This window comes from Aythya ferina, assembly GCF_964211825.1.
Source record: "Aythya ferina genome assembly, chromosome: 1".
NCBI lineage: Eukaryota > Metazoa > Chordata > Aves > Anseriformes > Anatidae > Aythya > Aythya ferina.
In genome coordinates, this window is record NC_140296.1 from 202,278,375 (window position 1) to 202,297,705 (window position 19,331).

Sequence of the window (19,331 nt, forward strand, 5' to 3'; positions counted from 1 at the left end):
TTTTTATTATTTTTTTTCTTTAACCAGGTTATTATTATATATGAACTTGTACCCTATATAAATAATCCAATAATTGCAGGACCTCACATTTTTGGCACTTAGGCTCAGTAAGTTCCAAGGGAATTTCATTGCACTTTTAGTTTTCTTCACATTTTGCCTAACCAAAGTCAACCTGCCCATCATTCTTGTTAGCATGCATTCAGTACAACAAGGCAGCAGTAGACCACACCACATATGCCACAGTGTATTATTCTTTCTAATCAAAGGGTTTGCTTTCATTTCCAAAGTGTGGGAAACCTGACACAAGATGCCCATTGAAGATAGGGAAGAATCCTCCACTCTTCAGTGTAGTGTAATAATAACAACAACAATAACTTTGATTTTGTTTCAAGACTTCTCACTTGGGATCCTACAGAGGTTCTAATATCCCGCCATGCCAGCATATTATTTTTGGATTGAATGACTGGATGAGCTTGATTTACATCTTATCGCACTCCATAGCCCGTAATGTGTTTTTAAATCATGTCTAAACAACTTACCACAAAAGCAAAATTGGAGGCAGGCAGTGGGAAGTATCTTGAATAAGTTGAGCATCAAAGAAAGAAACCTCAGAGGACTAAGAGGGGTATATTTGCAGCTGGCTGAGTCATGTTTCATGTGGGGTATGGTCTCTTGCTAATAATAAGTGAACTGGTAAAATATTATTCTACACTTTATTAACTTGTTCAGTAAGTTTGCATGTCCTGTATAGGCATGTTCACTGGTAACTTCTTTTCTTTAAAAACTTTTACCCTGATAGCCATCCAGATAACATTAGAAAAAAGTTTTTTTTTTTTTTTTTTTTTTTTTTCTACAGGTCTCCTCCCTTATGTCACACAGCCAAGACTGTGAAGAGGCTTCCTTTGCTGTGCTGTGATATAGCACATGCTGTTTATGCAATGATTCTACAACAAACTTTTTTCAAAGAAAAGTGATAATTACATCAAATAAATTGTTGTCATTAAAAATAAAATAAAATAAAATACAAATACAAATCAGTAATGTTCATACAAGTTGTTCAATACTGCTACTCCTGGATTAAAAGTGGGATTTAAAAAAAAAATAAATCAGAAAAGTTTTTGTTTTCTTTGGAAACTTTTCTTTTCCTCATAGGATATTTTTGCTTTGATATTTTTCTGCAACTTTCCGTTTTTCATAGTTTATCTTTCCCTAAAGTGTTAGTTACTTAGTTAGTTTGTCTTAGCTAAGGAAGGAAGAAAAAGAAGAAAATATTTGGCTATTTTGGCAAACATTTAACAGGATGAGAGACAAGGGTTGACCAGAGTTGTGTGTACTCTTACAGCCTGTAATGCAGTCATATTCACTCAACCATGAAGCTCCTTCATTAGATTTGGTTGCATCTGTGTTGATGATGTTGTAATTATGTAAATTAAGATTTTTACTCATATGATTTGAAGATAGGAAGGAAAAAGGCTTATGGGAAATACTGTATCTCAAAATGCTCCCTAAGATGTGGTTTTGTAGCTGTAAGGAACATGGGCTGCTATCACATGAAGGATGCATTTCATAGAAGTAGAGGATGAAGATGCATGTCCCTTAACATTGATAGTCTATCCCACTTATTCAAAACACGTCTTCATCTTGAATGAGTGAGGGCTAATGTGACTAACAATGGTAATGGTGATAGACTGGGCAGTGAGTGCATTGTACTGAGATGAGAACACACCAATCACTTTTGCAGCTGTTCAGACATGAATAACCCAAGCACTTAGGTCAGTTGTGGCTCTCGGGTCATGAAAATAGATGTGCAGCCAGAATGGGGAATGAAGAAAAACATCAAGAGAAATAAATAAATAAATAAACAATTAATTGCGTAGTGAAAAGGAAATATACCCTTCACACTGGTAGCCTTATTTTTAAATAAGACAATACTCCAGTGTATAGATATCTTAGCTGGGATGGAGAAGATTAAAGTTCTTGTGTTGGTTCAGACAGAAGAATGGTCTGATCCTCGGTCTTCCCTATCCAAAGGAGTTTCTTATCCTGTGGATCCTGATAGTTTTAGAAACTTGAATGCAGTGGTATTGAAGGATGATCCCCACTTTGAAGAAGAATATTATCCTTACTACGGAAAACATGCACGTTCCCTCTCTGGTCCCCATTTATAAACTGTGGTGTTTCCAGAAGTCAATATTTCCTATTAAAAGAGAAACATTTGAAAAGCTTTTATCTGTATCCTATTTTCGCCCAAAGGAAATACACACATACACACACACACACACATCCTACTGAGGCAATAAGATGCTCAAAGCTCTTTTAAGCAGATATCATTTTCTTCACTGGCTGCTGGGACTTGTCACACTAAATTCTTTTCTTTTCCCGGCATGACATCATCTCCCGAGTTGGTCAACCTGTCTCAGTAGTGGATCTGAGGACCCATAGCTCCTAAAACGGCTGAATTTACCCTCAATAGTAATAACATTTGCACTTCTCCTCTGAGGGTCAGCACTAGAGGGCAATACAGCCACGCATTTAGCCACACACCAGTGATTTTCAGTGGACGGGTGTTGCTCCATTGACATGAAAAAGAAAGGGTGGAGATGAGTTGTCAAAACCATGAGTCAGAGAGAAAGCTGGTTCCACCTTAACCACACTGAAAATGCCAGTCCTCTGCCATGCAGTAATTTACTTTATCAGGCCACTATCAGAAATTAACACTGGGCAAAGTTGCAAGATAAATATCATTAATTCCCTTATTAGAGATAGAAGATATAATATAGAGAAATTTCACAATGACCTTGGAAAATAACTTATATGAAATCAGTAAATCCTGTTTTATTCTGATTAATTAAAAAAAATAATAATAAATCAATATCAGCTGAAAGATGTTAAAATCATGCTGAATAAATAGCAGGAAAAAAAATCCCTCAGACAAATGTGTAAAACTGATATTATTAATACCAATCTCTGTTCAGGGTCCCATTCTGAACTTGGCCTTGCCCTCTACTTTACTGAAACCCTATCCCTAAAAATGGAGAGATGGCTGATATGGGACAGGCTAAATTCAGTCTGTTGGGATCAGGATTCATTTCAACCCATCAGTGCTCATTATTCCACTAAGTGGTGACATAAACACGGAGCTGAGGTCCGCAGGGACTAGGCTTGAGCTGGCTCCCATTTCCTGGTGCTCCTGCAGAAGAACACCTACTCTGCGTCAAGCCAAGTGATGGTTTGCAGAGAAGATGGTCAGCTCCAGGATGTATCTAACATGAGCTTCTTCTCCAGAAATGTCTGTCACCCCTCTGAGACTGATTTTAAAACTCAGGGAAAATTAAGAAGAAATAAAATTGAACTAAATACCACATAACCTATGTTATGCACTGCCCTGCTTTATTCCCTCTCCAGCTCAGAAACACTCATTTTATCTATCATTACCACTGCATTTATTTAAAGTGACACTATATAGTAGGCTTGTGAATTGCCCTTAGAACTGAAAAATATGCTTGTTTAGTTATATTTTGGTATTGTTATCCTCTTGTTATAGCTAACACAAATCCCTGTATTTATTGATACACTAAGACAGGAAATTTTGCACCGTGAAAGGATTTGGCCAATACGTTTGCATAGGTTCATACTCCTGGGCTCACCATGACACTTTTGGGATCTTTTGGTATGTTTTCCATGTTTGCACAGTGGAACTGTGCCAGGCTTGCTGCTTGTTGGACTGCATCTACATAGTTAAGCTAGTATTTGTACCTGAATGTGTTTACTTTTGAACCTGGCATCAAGTACATCAGCTTGTCCTACATACACAGGGAAAATATGAAGTAACTATTCATATGAAGTAACCCTTAACTTCAATTTAAGTATCTTGGCCACTCGAATTTATTTCACAGTGCAGTGCTTCTACTGTTTCCCACTGGCATTATGTCACCTGCTGCACTGTTTCAGTACAAATCTAATATAGTGATTTCAGGTTAATAGAAACTCAGCAAAGCCAAAAAGACAAGGAAGTTGAGTAGCAAGGAGTAACTCAGGAAGGAGCATCCTGAAACCTGACAGTTTAAAGGACTCATTATGACTGAAAGAAAGCAGAGAAAATATTGCCAGTATGGAAAAAGACCTTGAGACATATCAAGGGAAATTATCACCTAAGGTGATAATTCACGCAGTAGTGAACACTTTAAACATCTGCAGCTCAGTCTAGAACTTTTGGAGCAATAGGCTGGTAGAAGACAAATGTATGTTGTTATTTAGGCGATTATTTTTAGGCAAAGCAGATTGAGCATTGACATACAGTATGAAGGCAAGTTGCGGCTTTTTTTCAAATGCACATTCTGAGAGATATATTTCACAATGTGGAAGTCCTAAATCAAACAAGCTCAAACACTTCTTGCAGAGGTAGCTGAATGAAATGTAAGGGCCTGCCTAGTAAAGAAGGCCACACTAGCTGATCCAATAGCCTATTCAGAGCTTAGTCTCTGGGAGCCTATAGTCTGAGGTACAGACTTAAGCCTCTTACTGAGAGTTGAAACAGTTTTGTATTGTCCATAGATCATATATAGAGGAGAAGGCAGACCAGACGGTGAGCAGTGGGTTGCATATGCCAGGGAAGATGTAATTTGAAAATGAATCTATCCTTACACTGAGTCATAACAGAAGTTATATTATTACCTCTCTATGTGTGGGTATAATACCTTATTTAAAGTTGGAAATGCTAGGTATCTCTGAAGTGAAGATTACAAAGCAGAAAGACTTTAGAGTGGTTAACAAGATATCACACTAAACATCATCATATGCCAGAAGATGAAAGGGTGAAATCAACAGAAATACAAACACTTAAGAGTTGCTATTGTTGTTTTTAAATTCACCCATCGTCAATGGGATACACTATCCTGTGTTTGCTCATCCCCAGTCTTTCTCAGCTCACCTAGTGTTTAGATACATTAGAAGCTAATAGCACCCAAAAAAAAAAAAAAAAAAAAAAAAAAAAAAAAAAAAAACCTTCTGATTTGCATCAAATCAAAGGAGTTTGTAGCTATCTGAAGTTTTACAAGTGGGGACTTCACTTTAGTGATGAAGGTTCAATGGCTTATTTCCTGGTACTTAAAGGAGATTTGTGCTGCACCAGTAGCTTGTTAAGCTGTTACCCTGTTTTGTTAGGTACTAATTTCTTTTAATGTGAGTTTACTTTGTCTTGCTTTGTTTGCTGTTATTTCTTGAGTGGGTTTGGTTATCTCCTCCTTAAAAGGAGATTTCAGACTGATAGTATTTACCTAAGTGAGGCATGGACATTATCTTAACCTTTAATGCATTTGTCACTTGACAACTGTTTGGGAGGACTTACTTTCTACTGCTTCTAAATAAATGTTTCTGAGTTAATCGGTAAATGTGAAAAAATTCTAAGAACTAAATGTGGTCATTAGGGTTAAGACCTTCATATTTAATACTTTCTAACTAAAACATCAAAAATGTATATGAAAGGAGAAAAATAAGAGTAGTAAGTAGGCATATTTGCATGGCCTTTTTCTTTTATTCTTTCCCTAAATGTCTACTCCAAAGCTCAGAAAAGACAGAGGAAAATCCCTTTTCAGTCTTTAATACTACTATTACTAACAACAACAACAACAATAATAACAACAGATTCCTATATATTTATTGCTGTATTTTAAAACACGCAAATTTGCTTCTGTGTACCTTTCTGAAGCTGAAGAGCTGCACATAAGCCAAATGCATTGGTTCAATGCAGAATATGGTGAACAGCTCAGGAAGAAAAAAAAAAAAAAGAAAAAAAAATTTCCTTTACAATGAACATTTACAGTATATTGCAACCAGATCATTTTTTCTAATCTCAGTTTTCACTTGAAACAAAAGTGAAAGCTTGGACAAAGATGAAGGGAACCTAGTAAGGACTTCATAGAACCCTTTTGTGGCAGGTTTTGGTGTAAGAGTTTGGAGGGGGCTGCTGGCCATGGACACAGCATGAAAGGGATCTTACCTTTATCAAGGCATCCCTTGCAAAAATAATTCATAAGGTCATTCTGACAAAGTTCCTGGCTTTTACAATCATCTTTTGACTGTAGTTATGCCAAATTGTTCTATTTGGAGAAAAATAGCAACTGCGTGAACATTACTTTAATCATGGAATGTCTCAGGTTGGAAGTGACCTTAAAGATCATCTAGCTCTAACCCCCCCGCCATGGGCAGGGATGCCACAAACTGAATCAGGTTGTCTGGGGTATTCTCCAATCTGGCCTTGAACACCTCAGGGGATGGGGCATTCCCAGCTTCCCTGGACAAACTGTGCCAGTGCCTCACCACATTCTGAGTGAAGAATTTCCTCCTAACCTCTAATCTAAATCTCCCTTCCTTTAGTTGAAAATCATCCCCCCTTGTCCTTTCATTCTCTGACTGAGCAAAAAGTTGATCTCCATCTTTTTCATAAGCCCTCTTTAAGTATTGAAAAGCTGCAAAGAGGTCACCCTGGAGCCTTCTCTACTCTTCTTAATCTTCATCCCTGTGTTATTTCTTCTGTTGGAAAGAGAGGTCCAAGCAGGGTGGACACATTCATGTCAACAATGCTGTCATGGATCTAAGGGCAACCTGTTGCAAGGGTTTGCCATTACAGTAGATTGGAGCTGATATAGAATCTAAATTCTCTGATGTGACAAGGGTTTTTAATGTACTTTGTCCAATGACCTTTTAATGTAAAATGTAAAAATCTAGGATCTGATATATATGAGATCAAAGTCAGAGGTTCCCTTCTTCTAGCTGAGTATTGCTTCATTCCCACTACAGATATTAGTATCATTTGAGGGCTTACCATAAGATGACTGTATTGACAGAAATGGAAATTGCAAGGGTCAGCTAATTCTGACAAAATAGAAAATATGAGCCAACTTTCATCTAAAATTTGAATTTTCATAAATGGAAAAAAAAAAAAAAAAAAAAAACAAACACTAATAATAATAATAATAATAAAAGGCCACTCTTATCTCTTTTCCTTCTCTTGTTCTTGATTTTAATGTCCACACTTTTTTTTTTCCCCATCTTCACTGCATACACACAGAAAAAGAAAGAGAGTGAAAGAGCCTGAAGATAGTTAAATTAGGAAATTTTTATGCATTATTTGACTGTGCAGAGCACCCAAGTACCAAAAATTAAATCATATATTGTTTCAATTTCAAGATACATTTAAGCAATGGGAAAAAAACTGCTATCCAAAAGATATATGAAAATACTTCATTTTCATGATTACTTGATTCTTAGCTACATAAAAGCAGCATTGAGCATTCCTAGCAAAAATCATAAGTATCCTTACTCATTACTTTACTGCCTTGATAAACAATATATAAGCTCAACAATTACCCCACTTTTTTTTTTTTTTTTTTTCCAGATGGAGAATTTAAGATCAAAATGGACAAAAACATAATCAAATAGCACATTTTATGGGAGAAAATACTATTGGAGCATCAGTAATTTGCATGAATTTGTACTGGAAGTACATTAGCAAGGAAAAGACTCAAACCTGGACCTCAAATTCCATCCTATTGCTCAATTATTAGGTAATTTACTGTTATTTTTTTCACTCACACACATTAAATGTAAGAGTAACTATTGTTACTCTTACAAAATAACACTCTCAGATATATTATTCTTGGCTCTACTACATATTTTTTAAATAAGAAGCTTGAGACTCTTGTGAATTTTGTGATTATTATTATTTATTACTGTAAACTGGCTTATGCAACACCTTCTGAGATCGCATTATCATAATGAACCTGAGTGCAGCACCCACAGTGCCTCCTACACAAGGGAATTAAAAATTTCTAAGAATTCAATTTCTAAGTATGATCTTTGGTGAATACCATAGAAATATGAATCACTTCTCATGAGTCACATTAAAATGTTACAAAGCATAAAACAGGAGCTGTACACGTGAAACATTTTGCATCAAAGAAGGTGGCCAGCTGACTAGGTCAGCAAAGTGGTTATAAGACCTGCAAATTTCCACTGAGATTTTCACATGTGGAAAAACCAGTGATCTCCTTTGTTCAAGACCTAAGCTCACTCTGATGCAATGGGAAATGTGAATTTTAAGTGGGCATTTTTTAACCAAAACCCAGACACATCAAAAAATAAAATAAAAATAAAAATCTTGTCGGGACCAATTTACCACACCACAAGTTTTTTAATAAATATGAGAAGCAGGTTGATTCTGAAAACAAAACTGGTTAATAACAGGTTCTTTATTGGTCTTAACATGTTAATGCCATAGATTCAGTGTTTAAAAAACAGCCGGTGTATCTGTCTTTATCCCTCTCATTACATGATTCACTGTTGTGTCTGTTCTATAATTGTGATATACCTGAGCTAGGTTTAAAGCAGGTCTGTAGTGTGTTTGGAACTGTTGATGCTACCTATGTGAGCCAGTTTAGAGATGTTTTGGGAACCTCCACTGAAACCAAAACCTCTTTGGGGAAGACAAGCCCAGAATATTTCTTTGTGGATTCATTCACCCTCTCTGACTGTAAAACAGAGGATTAATCAACCCCATTTTGGAGATGATAAACTACTTCCTGGTGAAATGGTGGGGCTTGCCCACAGTCAAACAGAAAGTCTGGGGAAGAGCAAGGAGATGCCCCCAAATCATCTCAACATCTCTCAACAAAGTGCTTTGCTGTCACAGCTTCATTATCCCAGAAAGATGTCTGTCCCACACAATTCTGGGAATATCTTAGTTATGAATTTTGTGGCCAGGTCTCTGTAAACAAAAAAGACTGACCTGATCAACTCTGTGGATGAAGGTTTGGCTTGCTAAAGATGAAGGCTGACTCCACTGTTTTAGAGACTACACAAAAGCCATATGAAGACCAAAGAATTAGTTTTGGGTTGTCTTGAAAGCCAAGGAAAACATATCAGTGTTTTTAGTAGGCTGTATAAATGGTACCTGATCCAATCGTACACTCAGAAATTACATAGGAGCAAAGAGCAGGGAGCACATGAGAGATCTGAGCAGAGTGGCCTGCATCTATCACCAAGAGAAAGTGCTTCAGCCCCCAAAGGCATTCAGATTCTATTTCCAGCAATCCATTCCCTAGAAAAAAATAATGATTTTGCTCAAACAAAGTGATAAAAATGTAGGAAAATGGCAAAAAATGCAAAATAACCTTTCAAGCATCCATTTTTGTCCTCAACACATGTTTATTTCTCCTTTAATATAGAGAAAATAAAAGATTTCTATCCCAGAGGAAAGTCCTGGGTGTGCTGTGTTATGCAGTAACATTATGCTCTAACATTTCAGTCATCTAAATATTGTTTTTGGGATTACTTTTGGAAACTTCTCTGTGGAATGGGAAAGGGGAGGGGAAGCAGCATGGTGCAGGGAGGAGGGAAAAATCCTTCATTAAAACTCCTTTAGCTCCAGAAAGGATCTCTGTGAAGTGCATGAGAAACATTTGGAATTGTTCAAAAACATCTTTGGGTGTCTGTTTTCTATGTCATTTCCTCCTAACCCACATCACTTTTTTTTTTTTTTTTTTTTTTTCTTTTTTTTCTTTTTTTTTTTTTCTTTTAATTTCTGCAGAGGAAGGTAATGATTATTTCAGAAGCAAGTGGGGAAAAGATGGATTGTCTTTATATGGAGTGCAAGCGTTCAGTAAGGCAATTAAGTGGAACAGAACATAACTAGGATTAAAACCCTGTTTTAGATCCTGCCAGGACTAAAACCGTTGTCACACAGAATATGCATTTAAGCTCCAGCAAAGTTTTCATGAGGCAATCATGAACATGACTATCTAATAACTGTAAAACCTTCAAAACAGCAGACGAAGGGGAAGTCTTACCACAAAGGAAAGGCATTTCCCCCCCCCCCTTTTTTTAATGTCAGATACACACCTGTGATAAATATAACCCCACAGCTGTCATTCAGGGCTGGGAGCCTGAGCAGAAGTGGGCTGTGGGGACAGCAGCTCTCTGCGTCTCCACATGAGCTGTTTGCAGCTAGGGTTTCGGCTCACAGTTCCAGAGAAAGCAGGTGGCAGAGCCGTGGTGAATCACCGAGCTGGCAAAGATTGAGTCAAGGTTAGGGAAGGGGTTATTACACAACTTTCACGTTTGGGGTGGAGAGCGCTGGGTGCTCAGGAAGGAGTGAGCCCACGCAAACTCACTGCTTGCTGGGCAAGGTAGGAGACTTAACCCTTCATTCTGTTTATTCCTCCCTCCTCCCAGAGCAATGAAGAGGGGAAATTATGACTAAAAAGAGAATATTTGAAATTACATGGTGTTTTTTGTGATGCTGGACTGCTGTCATTATTAAAATAGACCTCTTTGCTTTGGAGAGTGAGTCTTAATAAGCTTCAAGACACATGGAGTGAGAAAATCAGAAAAGCAACCCTTTGTATACATGTACAAAGGGAGGAAGCAGCTTTGTAAAAACCGTCTCACGTCTGAAGTTTCCACTCCGGCTGCTTCAAAACTGCTCCATTTTGCAATCTTGGGTGCAAGATCCCTGGATACTGCAACCCTTAATGCCTCCACAAGACCCAGAGCACTAGCTCACCCCCAGCCCTCTCTGCTGGGTCAGGATGACAGATCTAAATAACAGGACTAATGACAGCTGATGGTATAATTAGAGCAGTGAATTAAGTGTGGGAGTCCTGCAATTTGAGAGGTAGCTTGTGACCTCTGGGCTGTGTTCATCATTGATGTGTGCCCTGGGACACCCCTCTGCAATCAGTGGGATGGCACAGACAGAGAGTAAGCATGCTTTTCATCCCTTTCTGGCAAAAACACACTGCGTAGGGGAAAAATAAAATAAAATAAAATAAAATAATAATAATAATAATAATAATAATAATAATAATAATAATAATAATAATAATAATAATAATAATAATTAAAAGGCTTGATGTTCAACCTGCCCTGAAGTTCAGAAAAATGACAAATTTAGTGCTGGGCTGAGATATTCTTTCTCATGCTCACAGACAATCTGCTCCAGTATTTCTAGTTAATATCAGTAGCATGCAATATTTCTAAATTTATTGTACTCAAAGTAGTCTGATAAGGCATTAATAGATCTCACTGTACCCTTGTTACCCCTCCATGGCAGCCTGGCTTCCCGTTTCTAAGATCCCCCTGACTACATACATTGACTTTGCTGCTGCTGACATGATCAAAACATTTTTTTTTCCTTGTGTTACATGGTGAAATTGCAGACACAGATCTTTCTGGCACTTGCTTCTGAAGAGAAAGTGGGGAAATTAATCTGTTTAGTTTGTTCTGGCTTAAATATGGAAACATCTGTTAAATTGTCTCTGATTGCCTCCTGACTGCATTAAAGTGATGACAAATTTTACCACTGGTTGCTTGGTATGTTTCATACTTTTTGCATACAGGTTCTGCATAGTGCTCAGGACCACCATACCTGGTGGTTTTGCTGCCTGCAAATGATTGGGATTAGATTTGCAGATCAGCCTTGCATATCATATTTATATGCTTCCCCCCAGCTATCTGTTGTCACAATCCTTAAAAATCTCTCCAGGAATGTTCCAAATATGTATACATTTATATATGTGTGTGTGTGTTTACCTTGCCTCTGAGTTGGCCTTTTGACCAGAAATTGATTCGAGAAATAGGAATTTGAACATTAATCCTATTGCTGAACCAGCATATCTGTGCTAAGCAAATAGTTCAAAATGGGAGTGCAGAAATACTCAACAGAGCTAAACTGACACTTACTGATCAGCTGGAAAGATGGGCCATGTTCAGCAAATGATGGCCACCTCTCTCCCAGTTATCAGAAGATAACTCAGAAGACAGCAGAGTTCTATACAGGACAGAAAGTATTTAAAGGAGTGGAAAGATTTTAAGAGAGAAAAAAGACTTGCAGATGTCACCAGGTCAGGAAAAAAAAAAAAAAAAAAAAAAGACAAACATACAAAACTCCTGAGTATCTGAGTGGAGAAAAGCAACTAGAAAATGGAGGAGAAGGAGCAGAGGAATGAATGGACAGTGAGGTTTGGATCCTTAATCAGAAGTTTGATTCAATACGTGGTGCCCTCAGGGAAAGGGCACTGACGTGCAATATGGGGCGGCACTAATCCTTCCTCAGCTGCTGAGGCAACCCAGATTGCAGCAAGCATTTAAGTGGGCTGAACGTAATTACCTGGTTGGCATTAAATAACAGTGTAATTAGCACTTTTTTGGCACATCTCCCTCTGAACATATGGTATTCAACGCTTTTGTAAATAAGATATTTATATGACACTCCCAGCAATACTCTTAATGATGACTTTAAAGGTTATTTTCCACATTTTCAAGAAGTGCTGCTTAAATTTGGGGTGGACAGCGGGGATTTCTAGTGCACAGAAATGTTGACATGATGTGCCAAATTCTGCTGACTGGTGTAAACTGTGGCTAGAACCAATAGCTTTAGTGAGGCAACTTCTGAGGCTGTAGTGGTGGAAGACTGCATTTATGGATGATCAAGGAAATTCCTTTTGCATGTAGAACCTGGGGAATTCCTCACTGTACAAAAAAACTGAATGGCTCAGAATGCTACAGCAGAATGGCTCAGGATTATCCACAGAAATGATTTTAGCATAAATGTTGGACATTGAAAATGAATCAAAGAAGGAACTACATCTTCATTCAGTAGCTGTTTGCTTAGATCTAACATCCTCAGAATTTTCACAATTTGAACAGTATAAATGCACAGCTTCAGTGCATTTGTTGCAATTCTTCAGCTACTGTTTGTAGTAAAATAATTTCTGAAATCATCACCAAAGTTTCTCATAAAAGTAACAATCTCAGATTTATGTTTATTCATATTGTTTAAAACCCCTGTTTTTAACAGAGATATTTTGCATAGAAAAATATTGCTATCTCTAAAACTGTTAAAGGTTAAGAGGAAGATTTCCTTTGGTTGTTTAATCATACCAGTTCTGCAAGGTTTCTTGGATTTTCCTTGGGAAAGTTTGGTTCTGATCATGGATCAATCTTGAGGACTAGGAAATGTGATATTTTCCTATTTATTTATTTATTTTTCCCCTGGGAAAAATGAATTTGTTAAACATATTGTGGGACCCTGTGGCTAACCATGAGTCACAACTTTTGGTCAATCACCATTCAATACCTGTCTACAAAATACCAGGGATGAGGAGGGAGAGAAATGTAATAAACTCGGTGCTTTCTCTGCAAAATTAAATTATTGCAGTGAGCTTTGGATGATGTTAGGGAAGTGACATAGTGAGAAATATAACTTTTTTTCCTTCTATTGCCTTGAGTCAGTTGATAATTCACAGCGGTGAACAAAAGAAAGCCAGTGGATAACATATGTTAGCAAGGTCCCTGCAAAATTACCATCCACATTAGACTTCTTCTTTATCGCTGAGATCCGCTGCCAGTTCACATTAAAATTCAGAGTGCTGACAAATGCATTTCTTTTAACAAGATTGCTATTATTTTATTCTATTTGCAAGGCAGGAGCAGGCCAGCAAGTGGTAAGCAGAGCTCCTGATGCTCCTGAAGGCTGTGATTTGAGGGGGAAGGATCTTATCAGTACAGGACAGCTACATCCAGCTCATAGGTCTGAAAGTCATGCAGCCATCAGCATGAAGAATTTACCCGTGTTCCTTTTTACCACCGTGAAGTGGAGGCATCATCTGACATGCTGCACCCTTCCTTCCTATCCTCCTTCCTGTCCTGATTCCCAGTTGATACCCAGCATATGTTCTCGTGAAGGGATGATTATCATGACTTTGCACCTGGAAGTCCAAGCAGAGGTCGGGGCCCCACCACAATGCATATTATTCCAGCTCAGAGATGCTGTCAGTGCTTCAGCTGAACTCCTCCTGATTTCTGCTCTCAGGTCACCAAAAGTCCTAAGGCAGAAGAAAGACTTCAATTTGCTTTTGTATTGGAAAAGGGGTTGCAATATTCCCAAATTGTTTTAACATCCCCAAGTTGCCACCCATAGTGGTTGGTTTCTTTCTGGGGAAGTTTTGCATTTTCCCCATGCTTCTACCTTGACCCTCAGCTGTTACCAATTCATGCAGGCAATGAACTGTGATCTCTCACTGTGAATATCTGGTTTTACCTGAAAATATTTTGCTTTGCTAGACTCTAAATGCATATTAAAGAAAGGTAGAGGAATCTTTATCAGGGACACAAATAGAGTATCGGCACAGATAACTTGTTTAATAAGACTGTTAGAAGAAGTCTCATTATTTCATCAAAACTATCACCACCACCACCCCTCCAACATTAAATGTTCCAGTGCAGTGTTTTTTCACTGATTTTGGGTAGGAAATATTCCACCTGTTTGCAAGCACTGGAACTGTCAAACTTGACAACCTGTGTGTACCTGCTGTAAAATCTGTGCTGATAATCTGTGTCTCAGTCTCCAAAGATCTGAATGCTTTCAGCAGATCATCTAACCTCTCCAATAAAAATATCTAACCTCAGATCATCTAATCAAATCCTCTAACCTCTCAAACCTTTCTAGCTATTTATGAATCACATACACACCACCAGAGTGCCTATGCTGATAACAAATGTAATGCTCAAAAATACAGAGACCATTGGTAAAACAGCTAGCTGGACACATGCTGCTGCCTAAACTCTCCTCTTGGGATTGCCACCATGAATCAAATGAAGAAGAGAGCAATTCAGGGCAGTATCTCTCACCTGTTGATATGTGGGTCAGACATTTTTGTCAAGCTTATGCTTACTGGTTGAATTTTGATTGACCGTTGATGAATTCTGAGAAAAAAAAATAATAAAATAAAATAAAAAGATAAAAAATAAGATAAATATGTGTTTATGATTTTATTCTTACTAGGTGTATTTTCTACCAGTGGGTTTTTGGTGTTGTTGATTTTATTTATTTATTTTTTCCTGTCATTAGACAAAAATTGTTCAGTTATGGAATAGGAGGAACCCAGGCTGTGCACACACCATATTTTGTATATTGAACAATAATCAAACCTTCAGCTGTGAGCTAGAATTCTTTCAAGACAACCCTAATTTTCCAAAGGAAAAGAGATTAAATCTGAACTGCTGAGTCTTTTTCAGTTTCAGCGATTGCTGGCAAGAGAGGACCTGAAACTCTTGCTTTATACTCACCCTTGGTCATACGCAGTAACACTCCAAGTGGGTAATTAAGAGTCATTTGACTGTTTACTTAATATCATAACCATGTCTCTAATCTAGAGTTTTTAAGTGTTTGTTGCAAGACAGGAGTATAAACATTCATGGAAGCTTCATTTGTGATTTCTCCGTGCACTAGATGGCACTAAAGCATGGCTTTTATATACAAGGGGAAAAATCCCCACAAAAATGGATATGTAGGTTCAGTAAACCTAAACTATTTTGGTCAGGTATATTTTATGAAAGTTCTTTGATATATTATTTGTAATTTTTCATTTTAATTTTCAGATCATCAGAAACAGAGAATTAATTACACCCACTTTGATATTAAAAGAATTTCAAATTGAAAATAAATAATGCTGGGAGGTTAAATAAAAAAAAATGTAGAAACTAATTTACCCCAGGCTAGATGCAAAATTATTCTAATGTTCAAAGATTAGGGTGCTTGATGCAAGTAAAAAAAAATGTTCTGTACCAATTACATGGCTTTTTCATGAACTTTAGTTATCAAAAACATTAAAGTCACACACACACACACACACACACACACACACAAAGTAAGAAAGTCTTCAGGTTTTCCATATAGAAAAATCATTCATAATGTACAAGCAAATAGTTAGCTACATACTGTCTCCCAGACAGCATGTTCAAAACAGGAGGTAGAACTATCTTGTAAGAACAAGGTACTTTCCCCCCAACATAAGCAGCAAGGGAAAAAAATAAACTTTGTGCGCATGTATATATATATACATTATATATATATATAATGTATATATATATACTTCTTCCCCTCCCTTCAAATGAGGAGCTATGGTTTGGCTAATTTGAAGTTTCTCTTAATGTATTCTTATGTACTGTATACAGCCATGTTTGCTTTCTTATATGATCACAATAAACAACAACAAAGGAAATATGAAGGGTGGATCCCTTATAAAACTAAGCCTTCTAGAAAAAATCATAAAGAAATATATCTTAGGTCATCTTCAGTATTTTTGTCTTGTTGTAATGCTCAGGGTGCTTACGGAGATGTTTCAAGTATATGATGTTAAGATGATTCTAGGATTATTCATTGAAATTTCTTAGAAAAGAAAAAAAAAAAAAAAAAAAGAGGAAAGACAAGAACAGAGCACTAAAGGGAAAAAAATATATGAAAAAAAGGATATAAGGTTTATTATAATCAAGTTGTCTCTAGCTGTGTGATGTTGCAGTACTTTGCTTCCTGTATAGCAAAATTGTAGCTGTTGGTCTAAATGCCAGCAGCTCACACCATATAAAAGGCAGTTCACAAATGTTATGGTTTCATGCTAATGACTGTCATTGATATGGCATTGATTTCAAAAACAGTCATTTACCTGCAGGGGCTGACAGGATCTGTTCCTCAGCAAAGAGCTGGAGCTTCATTTAGCTGCTTAGCCAGCTAAAGGTCTGATTCACCAGACTTTGGCTCTGCCATGATCAGTGCTGTTTGTTTTTTTTGTTTTGTTTTGTTTTGGGAGGAGAGACCTGTGTATCTTCATGGAGATGTTGCCCTCATGTTTATAATAGCAAACCCATAAATATGTGCTATTGAATTTATTATTTGCCTGTCAACTGCATCAAAGCCTGCATCTCAAGGACAAGTATTTCATGGGAAAAAAACTCAAATGCCCACATATAACTATTAAACGTGACCCAAGAGCACACAGGTCCTTAAATTACAGTGTTTGCAGTGGTCAGCTCGTGCTATTCTGGGGGCTAATATTTTTAGCACCTCTACAGAAAACTTCCCTGAGAATCAGAAATTATACAGTTTCAAGAATACTTGTTGTCAGCTCTGCAAGCACTCATTTTCCACACTTCAAAAGCATCACTACAAAAAAAGGAAAATAGACAAAGGGAAATACATATATTATCAATGTTAAAATATATATATATTTGGTTGACAACTTTGAAATGATAATATGGTATCATCCTCACTAATGTTAATTGCTACAATTCCACCATTGAGCTGATACCTTACTGTTTAAATATAAAAGGTCATGTCTTGGCTGTTTCATAGGGATGTTATTGATCTAAAATGAACATCTTTTTAAAAAATTAATTACAGACATTATTGATAACACCTCAGCTTATTAAAAATGAAAGCCTGTTAAACTTCCTAATTTACTTTTCACCATGCTGTTTGCAATTCATTCAGTCTAGACAATTTCACCTTTTTTCTCACTCGGTTTCATTTTTTTTGATTCATATGATAAGTTAAGGTTGCAGCTACCAAAAGGGACTTTTTAAAATAAAGTTTCTTAACAAGAAAAAAAAAAAAAAAAAAAGCAACCCACTTGTCCTGATTATCTCTCCCTTTGCTTTTGTGATACATTTTTTGCTCACATACAAGAGGAAATACACTAAGTAACTATTACATACTCACAGCCCTTCTTTTTGTTCCCTCCTCAATTGAAACCTGCAGGACCCCAGTGCCCACTCAGGCAGTGGCTTTTTGCATAAGATGGGGAGTTTTTCCAACCCATCCAAGCATAGGTCTGTAGGTCTGTCTGAGCCTGAGGTCCTGTCCCAAGGTCAGCAGTGCAGGTGAACTACCTTCAGGCACTTCAACAGAGCACCTCTCTTGGGCTGCTTTAGGAGAAACAGTCCAACTGAAAATCCAACACAGGTCCACTATATCTAATTTCAACTCCTACTGAAAATTAGTGGCACTATTTTTCTTCCCATAACTCCAATGATCTCTGCATGCTCTTCAACAAGAGCAGATTCACCTCCCAAAACTGATTCCAGCCCCAAGTTGAGAGATACCCAATGTGGAAGCACTGCACCCCTCTTTGTGAAGCTGAATCTCAGAAGCCATGGGGTCAAGAGGACACTTGGGTCACTGGTGGGATGAAGTCTCTCTGATCCTTTTATCTTCTTCCACTAACTAGTAAGAAAGTCTAGAAAATCTAGATGACTAAGATAAATCCCATGCAGAGGCTTGCCATGGATTTATATGGACTTTGGACTAGTCCCCAATTCAGCAAGTAATTAAGGACACGATTATGATTATATGCATGATTAGTTAAGTACATGGTGTTGATTAGTGACTATGTCACTATGTCACATCACTGTAGCATTTGCCCAACAATAAGGACGCATCTGGCAGATCACTGTAGTATTTCAAAATATGATTTGTATAGTTTCCATAAGAAAATGTTGGCAGCATTTTTAATCAGTTATATTATTTTTTATAATGATTCTTCCCATGTCTATTGAGATTATTCTTATTTTTTCCTTCTCCAATTCCCCTTCTTTCTACTTTTCAACAAGGAAGAAAACATCTGATGGAAAAGTAGAACAAGACATTTAACCAAAACTATTAGCAAACAATGTTTCAGAGTCTGGTTTCAGGTTCTAATGTTTTCCCTTGATGATTCACACACAAATAAATTACTTTATTCAAGCAGCCATATGTTAACACAGCCAACAGTTAGAGTCTTAAATAAATATTAAAAACAGATTTAATTTTTCATTTTACAAAAGAGGTAAAACAGCATCATTGAAAAGAAGCCTGCACACCTCAAGGGGCTGTTCATTTCTTTATAATTTAGGTTCATGTAAAAAAAAAAAAAAAATGCAAGTAGAATACACTGCAGGATAGAGACATCTTTTCTTTGCATTTCCATTATCTGTTGAAGGAATTCAATTCCAAAGTACCAAATGTTATGAACAACTAATGAACACCTTCAGAGAACTAAGTCAACTGAAACCCCATCACATCAATGTTATATTCTAATACCCTTTTTTTTTTTTTTTTTAATCAGTCAGTTATATTCTTACCATTGCTCTCACTACCTAATATGAAATGTTACTTAGAAAGGAAGCCTGTCTAGATCACTGATGCTGATCTAGTGTAACTGTATAAGTTAGGAGGCAATAGAATAAAATACAGAGAAAAATCAATGCAGCATAGGAGGTTGTTTTATTCTTTAAATATTTTCCACATGCTCCTGTCCAATCTCAGCCGATGGGATGCATTGTAGGAATTGCTGTGTGCTATTCTAAGTCCTGTGTTTGCAGAAGATCTGTGTATATCACAAGTGTCCCCTCTGACCTTACAGCCTATGAATCAATGTGGGGAAGAGAGGTGAGCTTGAAGGAAAGAAATGGGTAGCTAGTAAATATGAGGTTAAGGAGATTCTGCTGTGTGGGAGATT

General features: G+C 37.1%; 1 long non-coding RNA gene across 3 annotated transcripts in view; it reads right to left on the reverse strand.

The window, feature by feature from the left end:
* Window positions 1–824: 824 nt before the first annotated feature.
* LOC311430192 overlaps window positions 825–19,331 on the reverse strand; it is a 37,849-nt gene continuing 19,342 nt past the window's right edge. The window contains exons 3-6 of one of the 3 annotated variants that reach the window (XR_014688611.1): window positions 14,689–14,763; window positions 13,767–13,883; window positions 9,898–10,063; window positions 8,232–9,097 (exon numbers count right to left, since the gene is read on the reverse strand). This is a non-coding gene — a long non-coding RNA (uncharacterized lncRNA). Of the gene's footprint in view, window positions 2,198–8,231; window positions 9,098–9,897; window positions 10,064–12,686; window positions 13,884–14,688; window positions 14,764–19,331 lie in introns of those variants that run through there. The other 2 variants (XR_014688610.1, XR_014688612.1) reach the window with 2 other exon arrangements.